This window comes from Schistocerca gregaria, chromosome 8, assembly GCF_023897955.1.
Source record: "Schistocerca gregaria isolate iqSchGreg1 chromosome 8, iqSchGreg1.2, whole genome shotgun sequence".
Classification (NCBI taxonomy): domain Eukaryota; kingdom Metazoa; phylum Arthropoda; class Insecta; order Orthoptera; family Acrididae; genus Schistocerca; species Schistocerca gregaria.
This window is the reverse complement of record NC_064927.1, coordinates 17,107,854-17,128,530: the sequence shown is the minus strand read 5'-3', so window position 1 is coordinate 17,128,530 and position 20,677 is coordinate 17,107,854. Positions and strand designations below refer to the sequence as shown.

At 47.9% G+C, this 20,677-nt stretch overlaps 4 non-coding genes across 4 annotated transcripts; all 4 read left to right on the top strand.

Annotated features, from left to right (window-relative positions):
* The first annotated feature begins 3,595 nt into the window (after nucleotides 1–3,595).
* On the top strand, nucleotides 3,596–3,668 carry Trnak-cuu (transfer RNA lysine (anticodon CUU)). Its single transcript has one exon. It is a non-coding gene; the product is annotated as a tRNA-Lys (tRNA).
* A 6,664-nt stretch (nucleotides 3,669–10,332) lies between these two features.
* Nucleotides 10,333–10,405, top strand: Trnak-cuu (transfer RNA lysine (anticodon CUU)). The gene has a single exon. It is a non-coding gene; the product is annotated as a tRNA-Lys (tRNA).
* Nucleotides 10,406–17,416: 7,011 nt separating this feature from the next.
* On the top strand, nucleotides 17,417–17,489 carry Trnak-cuu (transfer RNA lysine (anticodon CUU)). The gene has a single exon. It is a non-coding gene; the product is annotated as a tRNA-Lys (tRNA).
* A 1,698-nt stretch (nucleotides 17,490–19,187) lies between these two features.
* Nucleotides 19,188–19,260, top strand: Trnam-cau (transfer RNA methionine (anticodon CAU)). Its single transcript has one exon. It is a non-coding gene; the product is annotated as a tRNA-Met (tRNA).
* The last annotated feature ends 1,417 nt before the right edge of the window (nucleotides 19,261–20,677 follow it).

The window sequence follows — 20,677 nt, the reverse complement described above, 5'->3', positions numbered from 1 at the left end:
AACACAGAAATTGCATCGGGATTGAATACAACAGTCACCATGCGCACTTTCCTCCATGGGAGTAGTGTCTCAAACAGTCTAATCTTTGATCGTTCCCTGGAAGACCAGTAGTAGTTTCCGATGCACGTCTGGTGGCATTCTGTAATCTGTGGACTAATAGAATGTTGATGAAACACAGAAATTGCCTCGGGATTGAATACAGCAGTCACCATGCGCCCTTTCCTCCATGGCAATAATATCTCAAACAGTCTACGATTCGATCGTTCCCAGGAAGACCAGTAGTAGGTTCCGATGCACATCTGTAGGCATTCTGTAATCTGTGGACTATCAGAGTGTTGATGAAACACAGAAATTGCATCGGGATTAAATACAACAGGCACCATGCGCACTTTCCTCGATGGGAGTAATTCTCAAACAGTCTACGCTTTGATCGTTCCCTGGAAGACCAGTAGTAGTTTCCGATGCACATCTGGTGGAAGTTGTAATCTGTGGACTATCAGAGTGTTGATGAACCGATTGCGCTTGCCAGGACTCCGTAAAGATTTTGCAAATATGCTTAGCCTGACATTTGAAAGGGAAGGTGTTGGCTAAGGTCGCCTGTGTGAGCCGATTTCTTTTATACTGTAGCTGGTTTTGCTGCCTTTATGTAAAATTATTCTCTACACCTGGACTGAAGTTTACGTGGACCTTTAGAGCGAACAAGAAAAACAAAAGACCAAGAACCGAGACAAAACAAAAGTTGGGATAGAAAAAGAAAAGAGTCGGTAGAGTATGAGACTCTTAGTCTCAGGGTCGTGGGTTCGAGCACCACGCTGGGCGGAACGGAATTTTGTTCCGCTGCAGATGTAAATTACCGTTTTTCTGATTAACGTGATGTAATGGAAATAGCATCTTTAAACTTTGGCTACGTCTCTGTCAGTCGCAAGGAAACTTTATTTGAAGGTGAAGGTGATTTTGTAGACATGTGTGGAAGACATGTTCGGAAATGCAAGTGTTGTTGTTTGGAGAGCACATCGGTTACGTGTCAGATGTGTAGCCAAGCAGTAATGGGTCGCCATAGCTGCAAATATTAGTCGGTAATATGAAGTGTTGTCAGCTGAAGTCTGATGATCCAGACGACTGTGAGGACGAAGTACGCAAAAGTACCGCTAGGCCGCGCCTCTTTAGCTCAGTGGTAGAGCACTGGTCTACTAAACCAAGGGTCGTGAGTTTCATCCTCAAAGAAGGAAGTCGAATTTTGGAAATCAGTTGCGCGTCGTGGCCGTATAGCAATTATTAAGAATTACTCTCAGATGTGATTAAGGTGAATGGTGCAGATAAAGCCTTTGCCAAAGCAGTGCAGCATAAAGTGGGACGAGGCAGTCTGAATTATATTTTATACACTCCTGGAAATTGAAATAAGAACACCGTGATTTCATTGTCCCAGGAAGGGGAAACTTTATTGACACATTCCTGGGGTCAGATACATCACATGATCACACTGACAGAACAACAGGCACATAGACACAGGCAACTGAGTATGCACATTGTCGGCACTAGTACAGTGTATATCCACCTTTCGCAGCAATGCAGGCTGCTATTCTCCCATGGAGACGATCGTAGAGATGCTGGATGTAGTCCTGTGGAACGGCTTTCCGTGCCATTTCCACCTGGCGCCTCAGTTGGACCAGCGTTCGTGCTGGACGTGCAGACCGCGTGAGACAACGCCACATCCAGTCCCAAACATGCTCAATGGGGGACAGATCCGGAGATTTTGCTGGCCAGGGTAGTTGACTTACACCTTCTAGAGCACGTTGGGTGGCACGGGATACATGCGGACGTGCATTGTCCTGTTGGAACATCAAGTTCCCTTGCCGGTCTAGGAATGGTTGAACGATGGGTTCGATGAAGGTTTGGATGTACCGTGCACTGTTCAGTGTCCCCTCGACGATCACCAGAGGTGTACGGCCAGTGTCGGAGATCGCTCCCCACACCATGATGCCGGGTGTTGGCCCTGTGTGCCTCGGTCGTATGCAGTCCTGAATGTGGCGCTCACCTGCACGGCGCCAAACACGCATTCGACCATCATTGGCACCGAGGCAGAAACGACTCTCATCGCTGAAGACGACACGTCTCTATTCGTCCCTCCATTCACGCCTGACGCGACTCCACTGTCGGCGGTTTGCATGATTTTGGGGCGTGAGTGGAAGACGGCCTAACGGTGTGCGGGACCGTAGCCCAGCTTCATGGAGACGGTTGCGAATGGTCCTCGCCGATACCCCAGGAGCAACAGTGTCCCTAATTTGCTGGGAAGTGGCGGTGCGGTCCCCTACGGCCCTGCATAGGATCCTAAGGTCTTGGCGTGCATCCGTAGGTCGCTGCGGTCCGGTCACAGGTCGACGGGCACGTGCACCTTCCGCCGACCACTGGCGACAACATCGATGTACTGTGAAGACCTCACGCCCCACGTGTTGAGCAATTCGGCGGGACGTCCACCCGCCCTCCCGCATGCCCACTATACGCCCTCGCTCAAAGTCCGTCAACTGCACATACGGTTCACGTCCACGCTGTCGCGGCATGCTACCAGTGTTAAAGAGTCCGATGGAGCTCCGTATGCCACGGCAAACTGGCTGACACTGACGGCGGCGGTGCACAAATGCTGCGCAGCTAGCGCCATTCGACGGCCAACACCGCGGTTACTGGTGTGTCCGCTGTGCCATGCGTGTGATCATTGCTTGTACAGCCCTCTCGCAGTGTCCGGAGCAAGTATGGTGGGTCTGACACACCGGTGTCAATATGTTCTTTTTTCCATTTCCAAGACTGTAGATGTATTTCTCACATATGTCAGAGCCTCTCGTCGTCGTCGTCGTCGCCGCTTCTGCAGAAGTAGGATATGGCCATCGTAGCAAATGCGGCGAGGGCCGCCCTGCCTTCGATTCCGTATGCACAAAGTGTGTGGTCTTGTTTCCCATTCTATATTTGGTCGGTCACGTACGAGGTTGAATGTAACGAATGGGTGGGAAAGAGCAAGGGGCAGCGGCTGTGTAGAACGAAAACACAAATTATCAGGGGTGTGAGCGTTTCGAGATGAGTCATATACAAGTTGCACTTGGTCGTCAGTAACCGTGTGGCCTAATGGATAAGGCGTCGGACTTCGGATCTGATCATTACAGGTTCGAATGTTGTCACGCTCGTGTTTTATCAGTTCTGAAAAAGAAACATACCGTTTTAATGTAGCAATTGAGCAGTACGAAACGGTCTGAATGTTGCTGTTGACCATTTTCTGCTTGGAGATGCTCTCGAGCTTGAAACACACACAACAAGACCGGAGTTAACTAGCGAAATGGTCGGCAGAGTGTTGTCACCGCGAGTTTTCACTGGCACTTGCACATCTAAAACAACGTCGGAAAGTAACTCGTTAGCCTTTTGAGTCACTAGCTCTGCAGGTTGTCATGCAATTCCTTTACCTCTCAGAAATGATTATGAAATAAAAGTGAAGTACGTGACGAGTTTGGCGTTAGGAAAACATTAGCCAGCATGGAGAGGTTCTGTATGGGACCACCCAACCCAAACGAGTACTGTGTGACGTGCTACCCAGCAAGTATTCACCGAAGCAGACTGGCTAGCTCAGTCGGTCGAGCATGAGACTCTTAATCTCAGGGTCGTGGGTTCGAGTCCCACGCTGGCCGGAACTGAATTTTGTTCCGCTGCAGATGTAAATTACCGTTTTTCTGATTAACGTGATGTAATGGAAATAGCAACTTTAAACTTTGCCTACGTCTCTATCAGTCGCAAGGAAACTGTATTTGAAAGTGAAGGTGATTTTGTAGACATGTGTGAAAGACATGTTCTGAAATGCAAGTGTTGTTGTTTGGAGAGCACATCGGTTACGTGTCAGATGTGTAGCCAAGCAGTAGTGCGTCGCCATAGCTGCAAATATTAGTCGGTAATATTAAGTGTTGTCAGCTGAAGTCTGATGTTCCAGACGACCGTAAGGACGAAGTACGCAAAAGTACCGGTAGGCCGCGCCTCTTTACCTCAGTGGTAGAGCACTGGTATAGTTAACCAAGGGTCGTGAGTTCCATCCTCAAAGGAGGAAGTCGAATTTTGGAAATCAGTTGCGCGTCGTGGCCGTATAGCAAACAGTATCTGTGATGACGAACAATTAGCGACATGCCTTTTATTAAGAATTACTCTCAGATGTGATTAAGGCGAATGGCGCAGATAAAGCCTTTGCCAAAGCGGTACAGCATAAGGTGGGACGAGGCAGTCTGAATTACGTTTTATAGATGTGTTTCTCACATATGTCAGAGCCTCTCGTCGTCGTCGTCGTCGCCGCTTCTGCAGAAGTAGGATATGGCCATCGTAACAAATGCGGCGAGGGACGCCCTGCCTTCGATTCCGAATGCACAAAGTGTGTGGTCTTGTTTCCCAGTCTATACTTGGTCGTCACGTAAGAGGTTGAATGTAACGAATGGGTGGGAAAGAGCAAGGGGCAGCGGCTGTGTAGAACGAAAACACAAATCATCAGGGGTGTGAGCGTTTCGAGATGAGTCATATACAAGTTGCACTTGGTCGTCAGTGACCGTGTGGCCTAATGGATCCGGGAGTCGGCCTTTGGCTGTGGAGCGGTGCTGTACGTCCCGGCCGCTCCATGTCGCGTTTCCGGATGTGTTGTTGTTTACCTCGCCGGCGCGCTAGTGTTTCGTATTGCCGTCACGTTCCTGACACACGATGGCTCTTTCGTATCGGTAAGCCACGATCAAGCTGCAGTTCGACACTACGTACTCTAGACCCAAGGCCCACGAAGTAGAGCGTTTTTTACGCGATGTGGTACATGTTGATCCTAACGAGCTGATCGGTATCCACTTATCTATTGTCTCCAGCGTCGTATATCTTAAGTTCACTGACGACGAAGCATGTGACAAACTTCTCAGACGCTGGACGGCAGATTATCGGTTCTGCCACTCAGACGGGAACGTGGGTGTGGTGACGCTTGAACGTGCTGGATTGGGAATCCAAAATGTGCGCGTGTTTGAGCTCCCTTTTGAAGTTCCAGCGGATTTGGTCACCCTTGCTCTTCGACCCTATGGAACAGTTCTCGGCCACACGGCCGAAAAATGGAAGACCTTCGACACCTACCCTGTCCTTAACGGGGTGCGACAAGTCCGTATTGACCTGCATCGCCATATTCCTTCGTATCTCACGATCGCTGGTTGCAGGGCAATAATTATTTACGACGGTCAGCCGAGAACCTGCTCCGGTTGTGGCCAGACGGGACACATGTGTACCGAATGCCTGCAACGCCGTCTCGTGCAGACACCCTCGACCGACCAGATTCGTCCGTCGACACCGACCTCTCTGCCGATTACGTATGTTGCGGCGGCGAGACGGGAGACGCCAGCTGTATATGACGACCCCACTGTATTGGTGCGAGCTTTGGAGGACCCTGCAGTAGCTTCCACGGAGCCCCAAGCGTCTTTCAGTGCTGATGCTACTGATGTCCTTTCGTCGGACCCCGGCGCACCGTCACAACGGCTCGCCGACGGTGAGATGGAAGTTGAAGCACAGGATGCAGCGTCCTCCCCTTGCCCTACGTCGGAAACAGAGGCGCGGCAGCGTAAGCAGAAATCACCCAAGCGTCATAAGAAGCGGCGCAAGACAACCGACGACGTAGAACACCCCGAGGCGACACCGCTGGATGACGAGGTGCCGCAACCGCTCCACCGCGCCAACACAGGCGACCCTACCGTCTCACACGGTTCGACGTCTTCTCCCACTACCGCTGGGTCTGGACCACATCGGGATACGGGAGATCACCGCAGCTCCGACACCGGGGATGCACCCTTGCCTCCGTCTGCCTCTCGAGATCCAGTGGTGTCAACGTCCCTGGGCGACTGGGCGCAGGAGATGGAGTTTCAGGATGCGTTTCAGGACCAAGACGATGCACCGATGCCGATGGCAGCGTCTACGCGGCCGGCGACAGACGCCTAGGGCGGCATGAGCACCTCTCGTCGCTGCCTAGCACTTCGCAAGACCGGCGCTCCACGTCACGACTACTGCCCTCCTGTCATACCATGGTCACCTCCCGAGACTTGATGGACCAGGCATACCGCCTCGCCACGATCCACGTCAATGGCATTACATCTGATGTCAAGACCCGTATGCTGAAGGATACGTTAATCGCTGCGGATCTGGACGTTGTTTTCCTTCAAGAAGTCCGATCAGGACTCTGTCTCGATGCCTACGGTTATGACGCCTACACTATGCCTGCAGATGTGGGCGGCGGAGGTACGGCGATTCTACTGCGGGAACGGATAATGGCCACTGATGTCTCCTATTTACCGTCGGCCCGGGGGGTCGCACTCACGATTGGTACAGTACGTCTGGTGAACTTATATGCTCCTTCAGGCACCGGCAAAAGGAGATAACGGCGCACCTTTTTCGCCGAAGATATAGTCCAGCTCTTCCAGGGCAATACCGACCACTTGGTAGTAGGCGGCGATTTTAATTGTGTGCTCCGCCCATCCGACCAGGAGCCACACTATACCACCTGCCCGGCACTCCAGGCACTTGTACAGGACTTGGCCTTGTTGGACACCTGGATCATCAAACACGGCGACCGTCGAGCACACACCTACTTTACTAGTCACTCCGCGAGCCGTTTGGATCGAGTCTACGTCACCCGCGGCCTACGATCGGTCGTTGTCGACGCTGAGATGTGGTCGGCAGCGTTCACGGATCACCTCGCATATGTGTGTACTCTCACCCTTCCCCGCCAGCGCGTCCGCCGAAGTAGGGGTCCGTGGCGCCTCAATGTGGCCCTTCTTGATGAGATAAATTGCAGACGCGCAGTCGAGTCCACATGGAGCAATTGCCACCGGCATTTACCCGCCTACCGTTCTGTACTTCAATGGTGGTTACGGTGTGCAAAACCCGCACTGTGCCGAACATTAGTCAGCTATGGACGCGACCGAGCGCGCTGGTATACTGCGACTACTGATTTTTACTATACTGTGCCCCGCGAACCGGCTGTACAACCGCCGTCGCCAGAGCGACAATCAGCAGTACAACGCGTCAAGGCACAATTGCTTCGTATCAATGCCGTACGTCTTGCGGGTGTGCGGGTGCGAGCGAGGACGACTGATGATGTTCGTGGTGAACGACCTTCCCTCCACCATATCATTCAAGAACGCCGAAGACGCAAGAGGCAGCTCATTACCGAGGTTGAGACGGAGGATGGGCGACGCGTTGACGCACAAATGGATATCGTCCGAGCGTTCACACAGTCATATAAACTTCTTTACGAGAGGGAGTCCCACATGAATGTAGGGGTCAGGGAAGTCCTATCTGACCTACCAGTCTCTCGGAACCTACAAGATGATGCTACGCTCTTGTCGGCGGTGACTTTGGAAGAACTGCGAGAGGCTCTGTTGCGTGGCTCTCCCAACAAAACGCCTGGCCCTCACGGCCTCCCTCTTGAATTTTACAAGCGGTTCTTTGATCTCATGGGCCCAATGTGGGTCAGGATATACAGTGAACTCCTGGACGCCGATTTTCAGGTACCATCTGACTTTACTGAGGGTCTCTTGATCCCTGTGCCCAAACCCGGCGGAGGCCGTCGCCCTCTTGATTTCCGCCCGTTGACAATGCTAAACACTGACTATAAGCTGTTGACACGCATGCTCCGTGAGAGGCTCAAACCTACGGTAATGGCGGCCATTCACACTGATCAAACCTGCCTCAGGGGCGACACTAATGTGTTTACGACTTTAAGCACCTATAGAGACGTGGTGGCGCTCATGCAAACTTGCCGCCTCCAAGGCGCTCTTGTTGCACTGGACTTCGACCATGCTTTCAACCGCGTTAACCATGGTTTCCTGCGTGCTGTTATGGAACACATCGGTGTCCCGCGTCTGACGACGTCTGTTGTGCTTCGATTGATCCATGGGGCTGTCACGAGGATTATGATCAACGGCTGTCGGTCCGCCCCCGTCCGTGTCAACAGGTCCGTCCGGCAGGGTTGTCCTGTTTCTGCCATGCTCTTCGCCGTTTCCCTCGAACCAGCTCTTCACGGACTACGGCGACGCTTAGAAGGACTTACCCTCCGTTCCGTAACCTTTCGATGTGGTGCATACGCCGACGATGTGATGTTCTTAGCACGGTCTGGTGACGAAATACACACGGCGTTTTCCTGGCTCCACCAGTATGGGGCGGTGGCAGGCAGTGTGCTCAACCTTCGGAAATCACGCTACATGGAGGTAGGACGAGGAATGCCTGCAGGTCTGGCCGTACCTCTGACAAAGGTCCCGATGCTCAAGTGTTTAGGGATATCACTCCATCGACAAATACAACGCACGGCGGCCTTTACGTATCGTATGGTCTTACGGCGACTCCGTTTAGAGGCTCGTCTCAATAAATTCAGATCATTGAACATTTTGCAACGCGCCCAATACGTCAATGTGTACATGGCTTCTCACCTTAACCATTACGCCCATGTACTGCCGATAACGGACACGATGGCTTCCAGGATACAGGCAGTGTTTGGACACGTGGTGAACGATGGTGCTATTTTCAAGATCCGTTTTGTTATGCTTACTTTACCCTTCGACAAAGGCGGTGTTGGACTCACTCACGTCAAGCACAGAGCGCTGGCACTGTATCTCTGTTCCATGAGGCGACTCTGCCTTTCACCAACAGCCAGTCTCCCTGGCCTACTGATTGAAGAAGTGGCCCCACGTACGCTGTACCCACCGGTACCTGTTGGACATTTATCGCCCTCGCTGTCTCATATTAGAACGTTTTTCGTAGAGCATAGCTATGTGTTGCGGGTTATATCGGAGACACGGAATCCGACAGCGAAGACTTATTATAGTGCTCTCCAACACTGGACTCCGGATAACGACATTGTACGGCGCCACCCTACGGTCAACTGGCCACGGGTATGGCGAGCCATCCACGCGCCGTTCCTGTCTACTTTCGTGCGGTCGACGTGGTATGTGGTCGTTAACGAGATACTTCCAACCAGACAACGGCTGCATGCCATTCACCTAATTGACGACCCTGTGTGCCCCCGTTGCACGACGTTAGACACGGACGAACATAGACTGAAATGTGGCCCCGCGCGTGAGTGCTGGAAACTGATCCGCCAGATCCTGGCTTTCCTGCTCCGCCGCCCCTACGTTTCGATTTTACCCCAAGAACTCTTTCATCCCGACGCTGTCTATTTCCCTATGACCCGGATGAATGCGGTTAATTGGGTATGAGGAATGGCGATACACTACATATACCGAGATGGAGACAAAGACGTCCTCGATTTATGGTACTATATGATCGACGAGTTTCTGGTCTTAACGAACAGACAGGATTACCGGAACCTTTTTGGGAACTATTTGGGTTCGTCATTCATGGACCCACCACCCAGCTGGGGTGTGCCGGGTGTGAGAAGACATTAACTTGTAGATGTGATCTTTCCACGATTCCCCTATGGTAACAGAAACAGTCTCTGACTGTGTGCAGCGGCCCCGGGCGCTCCAACGATTGGTGGCTGGTGATGTCCAATGTAATGACGACCACCCGTTCCTGGCCGCCCGCCTAGCAATGTGACCGCGGCGAGCAAGATGGCCCTTTTTAGTTCACTTTATTGGCAACTTTTTGCGCAAGGCTGCCTTGCTTTTTTTATGCATTCTCAAAAAAAAAAGGCGCGCAGTCCGGAGCCGTGCGACTGTAGAAAAAAAAAAGTAGCTGAGTGGTCAGAGTGACGAATTGCCCTCCTACGGACCCGGGTTCGATTCGCGGCTAGGTCTGAGATTTTCTACAAAAAAAAAAAAAAAATAAAAAAAATGGATAAGGCGTCGGACTTAGGATCTGAAGATTACAGGTTCGAATGTTGTCACGCTCATGTTTTATCAGTTCTGAAAAAGAAACATAGCGTTTTAATGTAGCAATTGAGCAGTACGAAACCGTCTGAATGTTGCTGTTGACCATTTTCTGCTTGGAGATGTTCTTGAGCTTGAAACACACACAACAAGACCGGTGTTAACTAACGAAATGGTCGGCAGAGTGCCGTCACCGCGAGTTTTCACTGGCACTTGCACATCTAAAACAACGTCGGAAAGTAACTCGTTCGCCTTTTGAGTCACATCAAGTACGAGTGTTAATTTTGACGCCACTAGCTCTGCAGGTTGTCATGCAGTTCCTTTACCTCTCAGAAATGATTATGAAATAAAAGTGAAGTACGTGACGTGTGTGACGTTAGGAAAACATTAGGCAGCATGGAGAGATTCTGTATGGGACCACCCAACCCAAACGAGTACTGTGTGACGTGCTACCCGGCAGGTATTCACCGAAGCAGCCTTGCTAGCTCAGTCGGTAGAGCGTGAGACTCTTAATCTCAGGGTCGTGTGTTCGAGCCCCACGCTGGGCGGAACGGAATTTTGTTCCACTGCAGATGTAAATTACCGTTTTTATGATTAACGTGATGTAATGGAAATAGCAACTTTAAACTTTGCCTACGTCTCTGTCAGGCGCAAGGAATCTGTATTTGAAGGTGAAGGTGATTTTGTAGACATGTGTGAAAGACATGTTCTGAAATGGAAGTGTTGTTGTTTGGAGAGCACATTGGTTACGTGTCAGATGTGTAGCCAAGCAGTAATGGGTCGCCATAGCTGCAAATATTAGTTGGTAATATGAAGTGTTGTCAGCTGAATTCTGATGATCCAGACGACCGTAAGGACGAAGTACGAAAAGTACCGCTAGGCCTCGCCTCTTTAGCTCAGTGGTAGAGCACTGGTCTAGTAAACTAAGGGTCGGGAGTTCCATCCTCAAAGGAGGAAGTCGAATTTTGAAAATCAGTTGCGCGTCGTGGCCGTATAGCAAACAGTATCTGTGACGACGAACAATTAGCGACATGCCTTTCATTAAGAAGAGGTTGAATGTAACGAATGGGTGGGAAAGAGCAAGGGGCAGCGGCTGTGTAGAACGAAAACACAAATCATGAGGGTGTGAGCGTTTCGAGATGAGTCATATACAAGTTGCACTTGGTCGTCAGTGACCGAGTGGCCTCACGGATCAGTTCCGCTTGAGACGCGACAGCGTTCGGACGTGCCTTCACTTCCGTGCCGTCGTAGCGCCGCAAGCCGTGTTTACATCGTTTCTTGTGACTGTGATTGTGTTTTTTTCTCGTGTTATTTTCCGTTTTTGTGTACTCTTATTCTTTTTTTTCTCTTACTAGCGGTTTCGGCCGCTTATCGTTACAGTTATGGCTAAATCGGTTCCCCGTAAGAATACATTATGTTTTGAGTTTGACAAGGCATCGCGTCGTGTGCAACCATGCTCTCTGGAAATTCATTATTGGATTTTCGATGTAATTGGGATAAGTTCTGACCAGGTTCACACAGCGTACTATGATATGGCGGATTACTGTTTCTTTGTCAAGTTTCTCACTCCGTTACAACTGGAGAAGATATTGCAGAAAACTGGAGGAAAGGCGGAATTCCATCATCGCGACCAATCGGTGAGTACCGTGTTAATCACCAATGCCGATGTAGAATATAAACAGGTTCGAGTATTCAATTTGCCACCAGAAGTTGAGCATTACCTATTGAAAGATGTTCTTGCTAAATACGGTGATATTCGGCAAATCAGAATGGAAAAATGGTATAGCCAACACAAATTGCAATGCTACAGTAGGGTTCGTTCTGTTGATATGAGCATTAAAGTTAATATTCCTTCGAATATCGTGGTCTGTGGCTATAAAGCACATGTCGTTTATAGTGGGCAAGTAGAAACTTGTTATATTTGTAACGAGAGCGGGCATCTACGCAGTGATTGTCCTCGGCGTATTTTCGTCCTTAAAAACACCTTACAAAAACGCCAGAGGTTGACACTAGCTGATATTATGACCCAACGTCAGAATTTGGAGGAGACACCTTTGCCACCCGGTACATCAGAGGCCGTTGAACCTGATCTTAGCAACGAGTCCTTCCCGCTATTAGCGCAGAAGAGCGAGAAGCTTCCACATGCTGTCAGCACAACGTTATCAGTCGGTAACAAACGACGCCGTACCTGTGACGATAGTGGAACTGATGAAGAGTTGTCGGTCAACGACCCGATCTCGGTCACGGACGCAAACACTCCCTCCCAGGAAAACGTTGCCGTGGACTGCATAGATGAGGGCTCCGACGCCGCTGCTTCCACTGCGGCGTCGGTAAACAACAGTGCCGGCCAGTGTTTACAGCTGACTGTTGTGACGCCGCCGGCCGGCCCGCCACAACACGACTTGGACGCACAACAAGAGGACGACCGTCCGATGTCGGCTCTACAGACACACGACGAAGCAGTTGGTCTGGAGCCCGTTGTCAACACCAACCTGCCCCTTCATGAACTCAACCAACCTGGGACGCCGGACGGCTGTTTACCAACAGACAGTGTGGATACAAACAAACACACATTGCCTTCCGCCGCCGCGTCTTCGCACGAGTTAGCTCCAGTGGAGGAAGCCGGCACTCCGGCTACCGATTTCAGTCATGATCCGCCCACCCCGCCTTCTGCCATGGAACTCCCGGCTAGTGGACGACGGAAAACTAAACCCAAACCAAATGTCTCCGCGGCCCGAAGGAAGACTCCGATTAGAGGTGCCGCGGAATCAGGACGCGAACCTGGCACTGTCACTTCGCAGTCTGACAGTGCGATGGACTGGGCCGCTAATGCAATGCAGCTTTCTCCCTCCTCCGATGGGCACGACCCAGGCATATAAATTTCTTTCTCTTAATATTAACAAGTTCACGACAGCTTTGAAGACAGGGTGGTAGCGACAGTTTATCAACGGGTCTGCAGCCGATGTTGTACTTCAACAGGAAGTGTCTATATTAAGTCTCACCGTTCCTGCTTTTCATGAGATAGCAAATGTAACGAAAGACACGGGCACAGGTGCAGCCATTTAGTGAAAAAGCGGCGGACTTCAGGCTGACTTTTCTTCCCCTCAAATACATTGTGCACATTGGGCGAAGTGTACATCTCGAATTTTGTGTACCCCCTCCACTTTGCCATCCCTACATGACAATTAACCTTCTCAGATGATTCAAGCTTATAAAATATTAACTATTAACGTTAACAGGATAACGTCAGATTTGAAAAAAGTAGTGTTAAAACAATTTATCTATGAATCAGAGGCCGATGTTGTGTTGTTGCAAGAAGTGTTATTCACTGATTCCACCGTACCCGGTTTTCAAATATTTTATAATGTCCTACCGGACGCAAACACAGGAACCGCAATTTTAACTCGTGAAGGTTTACCGGTGATGTTGTTGGACAAACTGGTTACAGGAAGAGGCCTTAGTTGTAAAATATTTGATGTCACCGTTGTCAATGTTTATGCACCGTCCGGTAACACCAACAAAGCGGCGAGAGCTAATTTTTTCAAGGATGACTTTACTTGCTGAGGAAAAATCCTGCGTCTGTAATAATTGGTGGTGACTTCAATTGTGTAGTTAACAGGAAAGATCAGGTGCCGCACTTTAATTACAGCAAGGAGCTGCATGACTTAATTAGAAACATGAAGTACAAAGATGCATGGGAAATCAAATTCCCTACGCTAGTCAAGTTCACGCATTTCACTTCGACATCATGCAGTCGGATCGATAGGCAGTATGTGTCGGAGAATCTAATTCATAACGTGTTGCATGTGGAAGTAATCCCGACATACTGCTCGGATCACTGTGGGTTTTCTATGACTATCAATTTAGCAAGACAACCTACTAAATTTTACCGCAGTCAGTGGATGCTCAACATTGCCCATCTCAAAGATGACGAACTGGAAGACCGGATCAAAGCCACATGGACGGCATGTTTGAAATCAGTGCATAAATACGGATCTAAAATCGAATGGTGGGTCAAGTTTGCCAAACCTAAACTTCGGCAATCCTTAAAATTATACAGTTTTCAAAAAAACTAGAGATACCAAAAAGACAATCGAATTTTATTATACGGTATTGCGAGAACTACATGACAAACATAATGTAGCTGCTACTCACCTAGAGCAAATTCGAAAAATAAAAGCGAAGCTTCTAAGCATCACACGCCGGCAGTTGGAGGGATTAAAACTTAAATCAAAGGCGAAGTCTCTACTACAATAAGAAACTACTTCAATGTTTCACCTGATCAAACACCAACTTCATAGGCGACGCAGTTTTATTGAACACCTCAAACTCGAAGACGGGACTGTAATTACCGACCAACATGACATGGTGCGCGCCATACATCAGCATTTCTCTCACCTCTACTCTAAAGACCAGACTGCCGAGACTGCAACGTCCTGAAACTTTACACTTATTAACGGAACGGATCACTACTGATGAAAATAACTGTCTGCTTGCTGCCTTTGCAGAGGACGAAATATTACATCTCGTAAAGACGTCACCTTCCAACAAATCGGCGGGTCCAGATGGATTACCAAAAGAATTTTATTACAAGTTTTGGCATATTATTGGGTCAACATTCACGGATATAATAAACGAAACCATACAAGGAGGAGAATTACCAACTGAACTTAAGGAAGGAAAACTAGTCTTGATTCCGAAAAGTAAAGGACAAAAGAACATTGATCAGTTTCGCCCCTTAATGTTGATGAACTATGATTACAAGACCATTGCACGAGCACTTAAGGAGAGACTCACACCACTTCTCAGAACAGTAATAAAAGGCCATCAAGCCTGCTTCCCGGGCCGGACGATCATGTCGGTCATCTCCGAATACAGAGACCTCATTCCTATCGTGGCAGTCACTGACATCAGGTGTGCAATATACTTCGTCGATTTCTGCAAGGCATTTGACCATGTCAGCCACCGATACGTGGACCTCATATTTAAACATCTGGCTTTTGACGATCGAGCAGTTAGAGTAATCCATCAGATGATGACCGGAATAACTGCCAAGGCTTACGTCAACGGACAGCCGACGAAAACTATTTATATAGAGAGGGGAGTTCCACAAGGGAGCCCGTTATCAGTGCTTTTGTATGTTCTTGTACTTGAACCTTTGCTACGGCAACTCAGCGACAAATTAAGTGGTGTCACAATCTCCGGAGTCACGTTTACAGCAAAAGCATATGCCGATGACGTGGGCGTCGTCCTTCGAAACGGAGGAGAAATTACAATTCTGGAAGAGACGATACGTCAATATAGTCGCGCCTCTGGTGCAAAAGTGAACACCCATAAGAGTAAAATCTTAAACCTAAGAGGGTTTGACAGGGTACGCAGCCAATGGGCGTCACTAGTTGATTCCCACAAAACACTAGGCATTACTATGAACAATTGTCCAATGAAGATGGCTGCAGTAAATTGGCGGGACACGGCGAACAAAATACAGGGTGCGTTAAGGGAACTTCGTTGGCGATCCGCGAATTTATTGCAAAATGTTCAATTAATTAACCCCTACGTGTTTTCTAAAGCCTGTTTTGTAGCACAAATATTCCCAGCACCGACGTTACAGGTGAAAAAGGTAATGCGTCTTGCAAATAGCTACCTGTGGAAAGGCAACATATTTACAGTTAGACTGGACAGTGTGACCAAAGCAAGACTGATGGGCGGGTTAGGGCTAACTAATTTGGTTACAAAGGCAACTGCACTTTACATCAAAAGAACCCTGTTTATGATTAATAAGGACAGAAATAACATCACCTCCCGACTATTCACAATTGTCCAGCCAGGTTCCCTGCAACCCCCGGTGAATGTGGGCAAACTAAACAACACACTAACTCATCTCAAGAAATTTTATATTGAGGTCGGCTACTTAAAGCCACGTATTATGTACAAGTCAAGTATAACTACAAAGGAGATTCTAAATACATCGCACCAATGGGATACACAAAATGCCATAGAAATCAAATATCCGAACGTCATATGGCGTACTGTATGGAAAAACCTTAGTCTCAAAATCCATTCAACAAACGTGGCTTCCACTTGGTACAAGGTAGTCAGCGACACTGTACCAACCAATGCAAAACTTTATCAGATAGGACTGTGTGCTACAAATCACTGCACTAAGTGTGGATTCGTGGACACACTTCACCACAGATTCACGTGCAGAGGACAATTTCACAATTGGACATGGATAAGACAGAAGATTGCACTCCTCACCAGAAGTGATGGCCGCCATTATACACCACAAATGCTATTACAGCCTGAAGTGACATTTTTTACAGAAAGCAAAAATAACGCTGTCATGTGGCTCATGGGTCACTACACACATTACGTAATAAGAAGGAATGGATCAGACAATTCACTTGATTTCATCGTCTATATGGAATCCGCTTATTGGGAATCAAAAAAATACAGTGACCATAAAAAACACTACGGCAACATGTTGAATATAGTCTTCGAGAGGACAGGAATAGGATAAAAACGAACAACACGATAGAAACTATAAGGAAGTAACAAGCAAACAGTGGACTGAGTGAACTATTTTATTAATCTCTGAGAAGTGACTACAGCTTCTACACGGTATTATGTACGAAAAAAAAAAAACACAACAGAAAAAGGTACAAACAAATTACAACATTCAAGAACCAAAAAGAGCAAATAATAAAAAAAGACAAAAAACTAAAAAAACATAAAATAAAATAAGGGAAAAACCACAACGTTCTAAGTAAAAACTTTGTTCCATGATATAAATAAACTCAGAGGAGACAGACAAAAAGTATGTGTCCTCCCATGTCATGATAGGGAAGGGGTTCTGTGTCGTGACGCACTTGCAGTGCCCCGAAGAGGCCATACTGCTGTTGCTGCGCGTCCGGGATTCTGCCTTCATTGCAATCTACTTATTGAAAAGAGAAGTAAAAAAAAGGGGTTAAGGAAAAAAAGTGGTTGAAGACAAAAAAAAAGTTTGGATGAGCGTTAAACAAAAATAAAAAAAAAGTGGTTAAAAAAATGGATAAGGCGTCGGTATTCGGATCTGAAGATTACAGGTTCGAATGCTGTCACGCTCGTGTTTTATCAGTTCTGAAAAAGAAACATACCCTTTTAATGTAGCAATTGAGCAGTACGAAACCGTCTGAATGTTGCTGTTGACCATTTTCTGCTTGGAGATGCTCTTGAGCTTGAAACACACACAACAAGACCGGTGTTAACTAGCGAAATGGTCGGCAGAGTGCCGTCAACCCGAGTTTCCACTGGCACTTGCACATCTAAAACAACGTCGGAAAGTAACTCGTTCGCCTTTTGAGTCACATCAAGTATGAGTGTCTAATTTTGATGACACTAGCTCTGCATGTTGTCATGCAATTCCTTTACCTCTCAGAAATGATTATGCAATAAAAGGGAAGTACGTGCCAAGTGTGACGTTAGGAAAACATTAGGCAGCATGGAGAGATTATGTATGGGACCACCCAACCCAAACGAGTACTGTGTGACGTGCTACACGGCAAGTATTCTCCGAAGCAGCCTGGCTAGCTCAGTCGGTAGAGCTTGAGACTCTTAATTTCAGAGTCGTGGGTTTAAGCCCCACGCTGGGCGGAACGGAATTTTGTTCCGCTGCAGATGTAAATTACCGTTTTTCTGATTAACGTGATGTAATGGAAATAGCAACTTTAAACTTTGCCCACGTCTCTGTCAGTCGCAAAGAAACTGTATTTGAAGGTGAAGGTGGTTTTGTAGACATGTGTGAAAGACATGTTCTGAAATGCAAGTGTCGTTGTTTGCAGAGCACATCGGTTACATGTCAGATGTGTAGCCAAGCAGTAATGGGTCGCCATAGCTGCAAATATTAGTCGGTAATATGAAGTGTTGTCAGATGAAGTCTGATGATCCAGACGACCGTAAGGACAAAGTACGCAAAAGTACCGCTAGGCCGCGCCTCTTTAGCTCAGTGGTAGAGCACTGGTCTTGTAAACCAAGGGTCGTGAGTTCCATCCTCAAAGGAGGAAGTCCAAATTTGGAAATCAGTTGCGCGTCGTGGCCGTATAGCAAACAGTATCTGTGATGACGAACAATTAGCGACATGCCTTTTAATAAGAATTACTCTCAGATTTGATTAAGGCGAATGGCGCAGATAAAGCCTTTGCCAAAGCAGTACAGCATAAGTTGGGACAAAGTACGCAAAAGTACCGCTAAGCCGCACCTCTTTGGCTCAGTGTTAGAGCACTGGTCTTGTAAACCAAGGGTCGTGAGTTCCATTCTCAAAGGAGGAAGACGAATTTTGGAAATCAGTTGCGCGTCGTGGCCATATAGCAAACAGTATCTGTGATGACGAACAATTAGCGACATGCGTTTTATTAAGAATTACTCTCAGATTTGATTAAGGCGAATGGCGCAGATAAAGCAGTACGGCATAAGGTGGGACGAGGCAGTCTGATTTACATTTTATAGATGTATTTCTCACGTATGTCAGAGCCTCTCGCCGCCGTCGTCGTCGTCGTCGTCGCGGCTTCTGCAGAAGTAGCAAATGGCCATCGTAGCAACTGCGGCGAGGGCCGCCCTGCCTTCGATTCCGTATGCACAAAGTGTGTGGTCTTGTTTCCCAGTCTATATTTGGTCGGTCACGTAAGAGGTTGAATGTAACGAATGGGTGGGAAATAGCAAGGGGCAGCGGCTGTGTAGAACGAAAACACAATTCATCAGGGGTGTGAGCGTTTCCAGATGAGTCATATACAAGTTGCACTTGGTCGTCAGTGACCGTGTGCCTAATGCATAAAAAAAAAAAAAAAATTATAAGGCATCAGACTTCGGATATGAAGATTACAGGTTCGAACGCTGTCACGCTCGTCTTTTATCAGTTCTGAAAAAGAAACATTCCGTTTTAATGTAGCAATTGAGTAGTACGAAACCGTCTGAATGTTGCTGTTGACCATTTTCTGCTTGGAGATGCTCTTGAGCTTGAAACACACACAACAAGTCCGGTGTTAACTAGCGAAATAGTCGCAGAGTGCCGTCACCGCGAGTTTTCACTGGCACTTGCACATCTAAAACAACGTCGGAAAGTAACTCGTTCGCCTTTTGAGTCACATCAAGTATGAGTGATAATTTTGATGCCATTAGCTCCGCAGGTTGTCATGCAATTCCTTTACCTCTCAGAAATGATTATGCAATTAAAGTGAAGTACGTGACAAGTGTGACGTTAGGAAAACATTAGGCAGCATGGAGAGATTCTGTATGGGTCACCCAACCCAAACGATTACTGTGTGACGTGCTACCCGGCAGGTATTCACCGAAGCAGCCTGGCCAGCTCAGTCGGTAGAGCATTAGACTCATAATCTCAGGGTCGTGGGTTCGAGCCCCACGCTGGGCGGAAACGGAATTTTGTTTCGCTGCAGATATAAATTACCGTTTTTCTCATTAACGTGATGTAATGTAAATAGCAACTTTAAACTTTGCCTACGTCTCTGTCAGTCGCAAGGAAACTGTACTTGAAGGTGAAGGTGATTTTGTAGACATGTGTGAAAGACATGTTCTGAAATGCAAGTGTTGTTGTTTGCAGAGCACATCGGATACATGTCAGATGTGTAGCCAAGCAGTAATGGGTCGCCATAGCTGCAAATATTAGTCGGTAATATGAAGTGTTGTCAGATGAAGTCTGATGATCCAGTCTGCCGTAAGGACAAAGTTGGCAAAAGTACCGCTAAGCCGCGCCTCTTTACCTCAGTGGTAGAGCACTGGTCTTGTAAACCGAGGGTCGTGAGTTCCAACCTCAAAGAAGGAAGTCCCATTTTGGAAATCAGTTGCGCGTCGTGGCCGTATAGCAAACAGTATCTGTGATGACGAACAATGAGCGACATGCCTGTTATTAAGAATTACTCTCAGATTTGATTAAGGCGAATGGCGCAGATAAACCCTGTCCAAAGCAGTACAGCATAAGGTGGGACGAGGCAGTCTGAATTACATTTTATAGATGTATTTCTCACATATGTCAGAGCCTCTCGTCGTCGTCGTCGTCGTCGTCGTCGTCGCGCTGCTTCTGCAGAAGTAGCATATGGCCACCGAAGCAAATGCGGCGAGGGACGCCCTGCCCTCGATTCCCTATACACAAAGTGTGTGGTCTTGTTTCCCAGTCTATATTTGGTCGGTCACGTAAGAGGTTGAATGTAACGAATGGGTGGGAAAGAGCAAGGGGCAGCGGCTGTGAAGACGAAAACACAAATCATCAGGGGCGTGAGTGTTTCGAGATGAGTCATATACAAGTTGCACTTGGTCGTCAGTGAACCTGTGGCTTAATGGATAAAGCGTCGGACTTAGGACCTGAAGATTACAGGTTCGAATGTTGTCACGCTCGTGTTTTATCAGTTCTGAAAAAGAAACATACCCTTTTAATGTAGCAATTGAGCAGTACGAAACCGTCTGAATGTTGCTGTTGACCATTTTCTCCTTGGAGATGCTCTTGAGCTTGAAACACACACAACAAGACAGGTGTTAACTAGCGAAATGGTCGGCAGAGTGCCGTCAACCCGAGTTTCCACTGGCACTTGCACATCTAAAACAACGTCGGAAAGTAACTCGTTCGCCTTTTGAGTCACATCAAGTATGAGTGTTAATTTTGACGCCATTACCTCTGCAGGTTGTCATGCAATTCCTTTACCTCTCAGAAATGATTATGAAATAAAAGTGAAGTATGTGACGAGTGTGACGTTAGGAAAACATTAGGCAGCATGGAGAGATTCTGTATGGGACCACCCAACCCAAACGAGTACTGTGTGACGTGCTACCCGGCT